The sequence below is a fragment of the Desmodus rotundus genome, chromosome 7, assembly GCF_022682495.2.
Source record: "Desmodus rotundus isolate HL8 chromosome 7, HLdesRot8A.1, whole genome shotgun sequence".
NCBI classification, from domain to species: domain Eukaryota; kingdom Metazoa; phylum Chordata; class Mammalia; order Chiroptera; family Phyllostomidae; genus Desmodus; species Desmodus rotundus.
The window spans coordinates 12877322-12887956 of NC_071393.1; positions in this window are offsets into that span (position 1 = coordinate 12877322).

Here is a 10635-nt window from a genome sequence, read left to right on the forward strand (position 1 = left end):
TGCCTCAGCCTTTCTGCACCGTGGACACTGGGCGCCAGGCCAGCCTGGCTGCTGGGTGGGGAGAAGGGGGAGCCAAGTGTTCATGGGCCCTGCCTGTCCAAAGGGGAAGGACCGAGCTCACACTGATCTGCCTTCAGGTGCTCCCTGGGCAGAGGCCAAGGAGTATGGGGCAGGTCCATCTGTGGGCTGTGGAGTTACAGGAGCCCTCCAGGGACCTGGCCCTCACGCCTGGGCAGGACCTGGTCAGGCTGGGGAGGGGCTCTGGAAGCCCAGAGAGGGGCAACAGTCAGAATGGGGCCCACAGCAAGCTCATGCCTTGGCCCTGGCTGCTGACCTCCCGACCAGGGCCCCTTGGGCTGGACACGGCCCTGCTGACCGGAGGCCAGGCTCGTCTCCCCAGAGCACAGCACTGCCCAGCACCCCAGCACTTCCCGCCCCCAGGCCTCCTGTACTTGGTGAGTGGGCGACTCCTCGGGACTAGGGGACACATCAGACCAGAGATGGAGAGCATGAATTTCCCCTCCAGGCCCTGGGGGTCCACGCGCACAGTCTTCCCCTGTGGGGACCCCAACACAGCGCGCATGGAGTAGAGTGGGCACAGCCAGCAGCAGGGGACTTGGGCCCAGCAGTCCTTGGGCTTCTCCAAGAGGTGGCTTGTCCCAGCAGAGGGCTGTCTCCCTCCCCACCAGGCTCCAGACCAAAAGCCTGGTGCCGTGGTCGCCCCTCAGCCCTGTGTGGAGAGCTGGAGCTCGGCCCAGCTGGATATCGGGCAGGGCAGAGACAGAAAAGGCATTCAGAGACGCCTTGGGGGAAACTGAGACCCGGAGTGGGGAGGCTCCTGTGCAGAGCCAGGAGGTCAGGTCTGGACCAGGAGGGATCCAGCAGCAGAGGGAGGCCCCACGGGCCAAGGAGAAGGCAGCGGCCCTGGGCTGTGTACCTCAGCCCAGCAGCTCTGACCAGGGGACTGTGCATTGGCAGGGACCACAGCGTATCCTCAGGCCAGCGGGGTGGATAGCAGCCTCTTGGGCCAGAGGGAGACGGCCAAGGAGGGTGGGATGGTGTTGGTCCCAGGATCAGCGGGAAGCAGTGAGGAGGAGGAGCTCCCCTTCTAGGCTGCCTGCCCCACCTCAAATCAGGCCCCACTGGCTTGCACATTCCCAGGACCCCTGACCTGGAGGTGATGGGAAAGGTGTAAGGGGCACCCTGTGGCCCCCAGGCTGCCAGCTCTGCCCTGACTTGCCGTGAGACATGGCCAGGCCTTCTCATCCCAGGGCTTTGGGTCTGTCTTTTCTCTCTGGGGTCTGGCCCCTCCCAGGCTGCCTTGCCTAGTGGCTCGGGAGCCACAGAAGCATCTCCCTGTGCCTGCACCCTGGAACATGGGGCTGGGGCTCCCTGGAGTGAGGCAAAGCAGTGCAGGAGGTGCAAGGGGCCAGTGGAGAGAGGATAATGGGGAAGCTGGCCTTGGGCCCGGCAGGCTGATAAGCCTGTTGTCACTCGCGGGCGGCCCTGATCGCCTGTGACTCCTTGCTGGAGAAGTGCCAAGCTTCCTCCTGTCCTCCGGCCCCGCAGCTGTCCTCACTCCCTGCCCACCACTGGCCCCAGTTCAACCCACCAACCTTGAATGTCACCTCTTGGAGAGATTCTTACCAGGACGGTGTGAGGACCTGAGCCGGGTGTTGCCAGGCGAGCTCTGGGAGAATCCAGGCGGCAGCAGCTGGTCTCAATCTCCCCGCCTCTTGGACGGAGAAACGCTCGAAGCAGCAGCCGAGCTAGAGCATGAAACAGCTCAGGAGAAGAGGGCTGGCCTTGTTGCCATGCAGGTATCCACGGCCCCTCCGAGGGGCGCTCTCATCGGGGCCTCACAACCACCTGCGAGGCTGCGACTCTCCAGGAATCGGGGGGGTTTCTGTGACTCACACAGCCTGGTGGGCAGAGCACCCGCCAGGCTGGCTCCCACCCAAGCTCCAGGCGAAGGAGGCAGCAGGTGGGCTTCACTCGGGCCAGTCCCGATCTAGTCTTAGTCTCTGAGGCAGACGGGCCACGTCACCCACTGGTGGTCTGGTCCTCTCCGGGCCTGTTCCCTCATCTTGGAACTAGGTAAACCAAGCCTCCTTTCATCCTGCTGGACAGAGTGTGGGTGACATAAGGTTTGGAAAGTGCCTGCCGCCTGGGGGGCACAGGCCTCGTCAGTGTTGGGAGGGCCTTCCCCCAGGGATCTCTGGGTGGGAGTGGCAGGAGCCAAACCTCTGAGACTAGGCAGGACTGAAGTCATTTACCGAACAAGTACTTCCATTGTCTTTCCCTGGGACAGGTACTGTTCGGATGACTTTACACTCCTTTAACTCTCTTTGCACTTCAAAGAGGTGGGTGCTATTATCACCTCCATTTTGTAGATGAGTAAACTGAGACAGGGAGAGGTTAAGTGACTTGTCCAAGGTCGAAGTCTAGGAACTGGAGGAGCCTGGAGGTGAGCCAGGCTGCCTGGCTTCAGTCTGCAATGCTAACTCTGCATGAGGCACCCTCTCTCACAGCCGTCCCAGGGCCCCAGGATTCACTGGAACGTCTGAGCATGCCTCTTCCCAGGAGACCACCACAGCGGCGTCCTGTGGCAGGGAGCAGACCTCCAGCTGTGCTGCCCCCAGAGTAAAACCAGTCAACCCTCCCACCCCCGGGCCTCAGTTTCCTTGCGTGCAAAATAGGTGGGGAAGACAAGCAATGAGGATGCAGGCTCTGCCCTCTTCCAGCACTGAAAGGGACCGACGAGGAGTGTGTTTGGGAGTACTTGGCAGACCGAACAAAGCCCAGACTTGTGCCCAGGAGTGCAGGATCCACGCTCCCTTCTGGCGGTCTGCCTGGGGCAGCTACAGGTGCCTTCACCTCTCGGGGCCTCGGCCCCCTGGAGCCTAACCCTGCCTTGCCGAGATGTCGAGAGGACCTAAAAGAGACTTGTAGAAAAGCTACCTGTTCCACGTTGAAGTGGACATAGCAACGCTGTGAGTTCAGTGTGCAATACGACACATGTTGACTCGTGTAGACATCCGTGAAACTACCAGCACAACTCTCAAGGCAGCAAACGTGTCTACCACACCCAGAAGTTCCTCTCGTGCCCCTTGGCAAGGCCTCCCCCCCACTGCCTTACCCACAGGCGCCCCTTGCCCTGCTCTCCGTCCCTACAGGGTCGTTTGCGTTTTCTAGAGCTGAGATGTGTGGAATCACACAGCCACACTCTCTTCCACATGGCTTCTTTCACTTAGCGTCATTATTCCGAGAGTCCCCCAGGTGTTGCGTGTGTGGTCAGTTCCTTTGCCTGGCTGAGTAGTGTTTGATCGGATGGATGCGCCGCAGTGTACCCGTTCAGCTGTCGATGGGCATTTGGGTTTCGTTCTTAGCTGTCGCAAATGCAGCTGCTATGAACGTTCGCGTACAGGTTTCTGCATGGACATATGATTCCTTTCCTCTTGGGTAGTGGCATTTCAGTATGGTTTTTTTTTTTCCTTGTAATATCTTCGCCTGTTTTTGGAATCGGGGTTACACTGGTCTCATAGAATGAGTGGAGATGTATTGTCCTCTCTTCAATTTTGGGGGAACTTTGTGTAGAATTGATATTACTTCTTCCTTAAATATTTGGTAGGATTCCTCAGAGAAGGTACATGGGCCTGAAGTTTTCTTTGTGTGAAGATTTTCAACTACCATTCCAATTTCTCTAATAGATATGAGAGCTAGTCAGGTTAGGTATTTCTTCCTAAGTGAGAGCAGCTATTTGGGGCCTTTTAAGGAATTTGTCCATTTCACCTAAGTTTTTGAATTTACTGGCATAAAGTCGATCATAACATTTCCTTTCGACACCTGTGGAGTCAGTAGTGATCACCTCTCTCATTCCTGATACTGGGCATTGTGCCTTATTTTTTCTTCTTTCCTGACGAGTCTGGCTAGAGGTTTATCAATATTATTGATTTGTTAAAGAATTATCTGCGGTTTCACTAATTTTTCTCTGATGCTATTTTCTATTTCTTTGATTTCCACTTTGATCTTTATTTTCTTTCTCGTGCTGACTTCGGTCTTTACTGGCTCTCCTTTCTAGCTTCTCACGTGAATCTTCTTGTATGCTGTTACTATAGTTGAGATATTGATCCGTGATCTTTTATTTCCTAATACATATATATGTTTAATGCTATAAATCACCTCCTCTACGTTCTGTGTGAGGGGCACCCACAAATGTGCATATGTTGTGTTTCCACTTTCAAACTGGTTCAAAATACTAATTTCTCTTCTGGTTTCTTCTTTGACCCGTGGGCTACTTAGAAGTGTTATTTTGTTTCCAAGTACTTAGAGATTTTTCCAAGGATCTTTCTGTTAATGATTTCTAATTCAGTTTTACTGTGGTCAGACAACACAGTTAATATGACCTTTGGATCTTGGTGAGTGTTCCATGTGCGCTTGAGAAGAATGTGCATTCTGGTCCTCTGGGGTGGTGTTAATAAAAGTCAGGGTGACGTGTAGCGGTGTTCGCACTTAATATATGCTTGCTGATTTGCTGCCTACGTGCTCTATCAGCTATTGAGAGGGGAACTGAAATTTCTGATTATATTTGCAATTATCCATTTCTTGTTGTCGTTCTACCCATTTTTGCCTTCGTGGATTTTGCTATTTTATTATTAGGTGCATGAATGTTTAAGATTTTCATGGCTCCTTGATTACCTAATGCTGTCACTCCGAAATGACCTTCGTCATCCCTGACGTCCTTGCTCTGAAACCCACTGGTCCATATGAACAGAGCTCCTCCAACTTTCTTTCGATTAGTGTAGGCAGCGGTATTATCTTGTCTCATCCTTTTACTTTTAGCCTATTTATGTCTTTATATTTAAAGTATGTTTCTTACAGGTAGCATGTAGTTGGGTCGTGCTTTTTTTAAACCAACCTGACAACCTCTGCTTTTTCATTGGAGTGTTTCTACCACTTACACTTAATATGGTCATTGATGTGATTAGGCTCAAGCCCAACACCTTGTCCTTTACGCTCTATTTCCCAATCTGCTCTGTTACCTTCTTCCTCTTTTTCTGCCTTCGTGAATATTTGAGCCAATCATAAATCTCCTTTGTTGGTTTAACTTTTATTGAGGTAATATTTTGTTTCTCTGTTCATCCTTTAATGGACATTTGAGCATTGGTTTAACTCTTTTGTTGTTTGAGTGTTGTTTGGGGATTTACTTATATATTTTTAAATTATCACAGTCAACTTTCGAGTGATATACCATTTCTAGTATAAGAACTTTGCGATTGTGTACTTTCCTTTCTGCCCTCGTGGCCTGCATGCTAATATGGCCACGCAGTCCACTCACACACGTGTTATAAACCCCATAATAAGATCTTCACTCTATTGTGTAGATTCAGATTTACTTCCGGTATAATTTTCCTTTTGCTAGAAAAATGTCTTTTAACATATTTTTAAATTCTGTAGAACAGGTCTTCTGGTGATGAATTTTCCCAGCCTGTGTATGTCTGAAAACATCTTTATTTTGCCTTCAAAAATATCTCTGAAATATATTTTTCCAGGTATAAAATTCTAGGTTGACGGTTTTTTAAATTAATAATTTAAATACGTTGCTTCACTACCTCTGTGCTTGCATTGTTCTCAATGACCCGTCTTCCTTACCTGTTCCTTTGATTATAGCAGGTTTTTTCTGTAGCTGCTTTTTTCTTTTTTCTTCACCACTGGTTTTGAGTTATGTCTTTTAAAAAAAATATTTATTTTATTTTTAGAGAGGGGAAGGAATGGAGAAAGAGAGGGATCATCAATGTGTGGTTGTCTCTCACACACCCCCTATTGGGGATCTGGCCTGCAACCCAGGCATGTGCCCTGACTGGGAATCAAACCGGTGACCCTTTGGTTCTCATGCTGGCACTCAGTCCACTGAGCCACACCAGCCAGGGCAAGTTTTGAGTTATGTCTTGGTGTCATTTTATTCATGCTTCTTCTCCTGGGAGTCCATTTAGCTTCTTGGATCTGTGGGTTTATAGTTTTCATCAAGTTTGTAAAGGTTTTGGTCATTATTTCTTCAAATAATTTTTCTGTCCCCCTCATTGTCTCTTTTGTGGGGGGGGGGGGGAGCTCACCTATTAGACCAGCTGAAGTTGTCCCATAGCTCTTTTCTTTTTCAGATTCTCTTTTCTGTGTGCTTCATTTTCGATGGCTTCTATGACCATGCCTTAAAATCCCATAACCTGTTCTTCTGCGATGTCTAATCTGCCGTTAACCCCATCCAGCTGTAAAAGGTGAGGTTCTTCCTTCTCTGCTTTTCTGCTTCCTCCTCCCCTCCCTTTCTTTTTAAACCTTCCATCTCAGTGCTTCACTTTTTGAGTATATAACACAGTTAAAATGTTTCGTCCTTCTCTATGCCAGTTTTAAATCTGTTTTCATTATTCTCATTAAGGGCTGTGCTTTCTTCCCTTTTTGCACGCGTGGGAGCCTTTGATTGGATGCGACATTGTGTAGGACGCTGGATACTCTTATATTCTCACAAATCTTTCTGAGCTTTGTTCTCAGACACAGCTCATTGGCTCGGGACGTTTGTCCCTTTCAAGTCTTGTTTTTATGAGTTGTTAGGCAAGTCCGAGCGCTGCTCAGCCTAGGGCTAGTTATCCGTCGTTTATGAGGCCAGACTTTCCTGAACGCTTGTATTAACTTTTAATTTAATTTTACTTTTATGATGACATTTTGAGTCCTTATTAAACCTGGAGAGACTGCCTGTCCCAGAGTCAGTTAATTCCCGGATGACCGTAAACCACTTGCACGTGTGTGACTTCCACGTGCGAATTAACCCACCCAAAGTCTGCCCCCACCCCCTTTCTCCGACTGCCACACACCAAGTCAGCAATTCCCCTGCCCTAAGTCCACCTGGGCGACGCACTGGAACACTAGAGCCTTCCCCTATAGCCCAGGCCCCTCTGAATTTATTCAAATATCCAATTCTAAAGTTGCTCAAAATTGCCTACCTTGCCTCACCCATTCCTTCCCTGTGGAGACACAATAAAAGCTCCGGGCCTTGCTCTCCCCTGACTCCTGCCCCACCCCTGTGTGACCCCAACAGTCTACCCGGTGCCCTGTGGGTTTAGTTTTTGTCTGGCCGGGAAGAAGGGGAACTATTCCCAGCTCAGTATGATGCCAGGCACTGTCATACTCGTCTTTGATGGTTCTCTCCATCTTTGGTTAGTTTCTGTGGATAAAAAAAAAGGGGGGGATTCTATGGAAAGTAACCTCATGATGTGAACTGATCATAAATTCCTAAAGGGGCAGGTCATGGTGGGTAGCCACTCCCCAGGGTTGTAACTTCTTTAGTAAAAGGCTTATCTTTGCCTTAAGCAAGCCTGGTCCATTGTTTCCCTGAACTAGGTTAACACACCTCTAATGCTCTTTCAAACCGCTTGCAATAGTGAACGCCCTTTGGGACACCTCCTTCCAAAGCAGGAGACCACCGAACCCTCCCTAGCCTGTAATCTGATACTGCCTTGCTTTCTCCCACCTCCGTTTCAGAGGCACGGAGGAAACTGCAAGTGTTACTTTCTGGAGATTGGAGATTGTGTTCCCATGCATGCGTCAGCTTGGCTCCAATAACCTCTCATAATAGAAATTCTCTACAGGTTTGAACGTTTCTTACGTGGACGTTTCTGCACACTTGTGCTGGTCAGTATTCTGACTATTCAAGGGGGACCCCCTGCAGATCTCCTGGTGGTCTGTGCAGGCTTCTGTCTCTGGTATTCTGCCCTAGGAACTCCAGCCGCCCCGGCCCCGCTAAACTCTTAGCTCTGGTCAGCCCCGGTAGGCTAGCAGGGTCCTCTTGAGCTCCCCCTCCCGGTGCCACAGCCTGGAAACAATCACAAGGGAGTGAGCCCACCTTAGTTCTCCCATCCTTGGGGATTACTCTTTCAGTGTCTGAGTTTTGTGGTTTTGTTATGAGGGTAGATCCGGGTAAGTACCTGCATGTTGGCCAGAAGCAGAAATATCCTACATGCTTTATTTAAAAAAAAAAAAAAAAAAAAAAAAAAGGGGTTATGAAATGCCCAGTAGGTGAGTGTACAAGCTGATGTATCAGTGACTCGACCAAGTCTAAACCCTCCAATGGTAGAGACCAAAGGCCAGGCGCTTGGAGAAACGTGGGTGCGTAGGAAGCTAGGACCAACAGGTCTCGCCTCGATTTTGGTCTAGTCATCTTCTTAGAAGCTCGTCCTTGGTTCAAGATCTTCTTTATCTTGTCAAGTTGTTTTCCGTTTTAGAGTAAAATATTTTCAAAGAAAATATTTTTCTAAAAAAGAGACCTTGCTTAAATACTCAGAACACCACATGACCTTGAGATTGTCCCTCCACAATCTCGGAAAAAGGTGGAAACTTACCTTGGGCGGGGTGGGCTAGAAGGCTTCTGGAGTAAGAGGCCTTCCCAGACACCTGGGAGCCGAGGTGAACCTGGACACACTGGAACAGGAAACGCCCAGCCCTCGCCCCACACTGAGCTCCCAGTACAAGGCAAACCCTCCTGACCAAAGACAGGAAGCTTTCTCCAGGGACTCTGACCAGCCCAAGAGGAAGTCCTGAAGGTGTGGACATTGGAGTTTTACCCCCAAAAGTCCAGTCAGATCACCTTACAAGCACATATTCTTTTTAATTCCCTAATCTTAAATAGTTATACTACCAATGACAGCAGGATGCTAAGAAAAGTCTAACATGAAAAAGTAGAAAATAAAAAGGGGGGGGAAATGTATCAGGCGGGAAGAGGAAAGGCTCAACAAGCATGTTAGGCACGCCCTCCCTCAGGAGCACACCCACACCTGCTTCCCCCGCAGGCACGCACCATCCCCTGAACCCTAAGGGTCCCCACAAGACCCGCAACCAGGGCAGCAAGGGGCAGCGGCAGCTCTTCCCAGGCCAACCCCCGAACCTGCCTCCAAGGCCCCCTTTCTCTGACTTCCCAGTGAGCCAAAGCTGCCCCGCCTAGGCTCTCTCCTGTTGCTTCTTCTCTCCTAAGCCCTTCTGTGTTTCACTGTCCCCAGCTTTAACAAATGCACCCTTAAAAAATAAAAGAAATAAAAAACAAAGCATGTTAATGTCCTCAGAGATAAGATATTGCAACCCTGGTACAGGGTACTACTAAAAAGGAAAAAAAACAAAAAGGGACATTCAGAGAATTAGCTTGGGGAAATAAATCTTCCATGAGAAGAAATCAAAAGACAAGAAAACGAGGAGTGCAGGCACAGAAGGGATAAGAAAAACAGGTAAGTCCAGGAGATCTGACATCTGAGTTAACAGGGAACCCAGGATGCAAAACCAGGAAACCGAAGGAAGAAAGTCATTGAAAGAAGAATTCAAGATGCCCTGACTGGTGCAGCCCGGGCAAGGTCCCGCAAAGCAAAAGGTCACAGGTTCGATGCCCAGTCACAGCATGTGCCTGGGTTGTGGGTTTGACCCCCCGGTCAGGGTACATATGAGGCGACCAACCAGTGTTTCTCTTCCTCTTTCTCCCTCCCTTCCCCTTTTTCTAAAAATTAAATGAAATTTTAAAAAAACTCAAGAACGCTGCCCCAAGTTAAAAGATGAGAGCCCATTCTGAAAGGGTGCAGGGCCTGGCACAATGCAGGAACACAGACCTTCGCCAAGGCACAGCACTGTGCAATTTCAGAACACTGGCAACTGAAGGGAAAGTCACACACGAGGAGTCAGGACTTGGAAGGGCTTCAGACAGCGTAAGATGCCAGATGAAAAAGTAACAATGCCTTCAAAATTCTAAAGGAAAATCCCAACCTAGCACTTCAGAACCAATCAAATCCAGTGTGAGACATTTTCAGACATGCGGTCTATAAAACCTACTTCCAATGCACCTCTTATACAGCAAGGCTCTACCAGAATGAGGTAGTAAATCAAGAGGAGGTTACACAGAAAACAGGAGGTCCACGGACAAGTGTGGGGGGCCCTCAATGACAGCAACACATTAGGCCCAAGGGAGAGCCAGTCCAGACTGGTACAGGTCAAGACATCGATGAGCCCCAACTGCTGTGGCTCCGTGGATTGAGTGCGGGCCTGCAAACCAAAGGATCGCTGGCTCGATTCCCAGCCAGGGCACATGGCTGGGTTGCAAGCCAGGTCCCCAGTAGGGAGTGCACGTGAGGCAGCCACACATTGGTGTTTCTCTCCCGCTCTTTCTCCCTCCCCTCCCCTTCCTCTAAAAGTAAAAACGAATAAAATCTTTTAAATAAATAAAACCTTTAAAAAAATTGAACAGGTGATATGTTAACATCTCAGGTAAATTTGGGATTGAATTAGTGGTGAGGGGACAGAACTAAGTGAAAAAGATTAATTCTAGGGAAAAGGAAGTTTTGCAGGGAAGTCCACAACACGACTCAGTTGTGACTTAAACACCAGCCATAATGTAAACACTGAGTATGACCTAAACAGAATCACAGCATCGGGGAGAGGGGTAGTGGGGCGGGTGGGCATGGAGGGCAGGAAGACAAGTGGAAAGGTAACCCCTAGAATGAAACATCGAGGAGCCCCGCAAATTTGCTTACAAGTGTGTCAGATACAAATGACATCAGCCAGGAGATGGACAGGGGGCTGCCCCGAGGCAGAGACAGGGGCCCCGGCATGCAG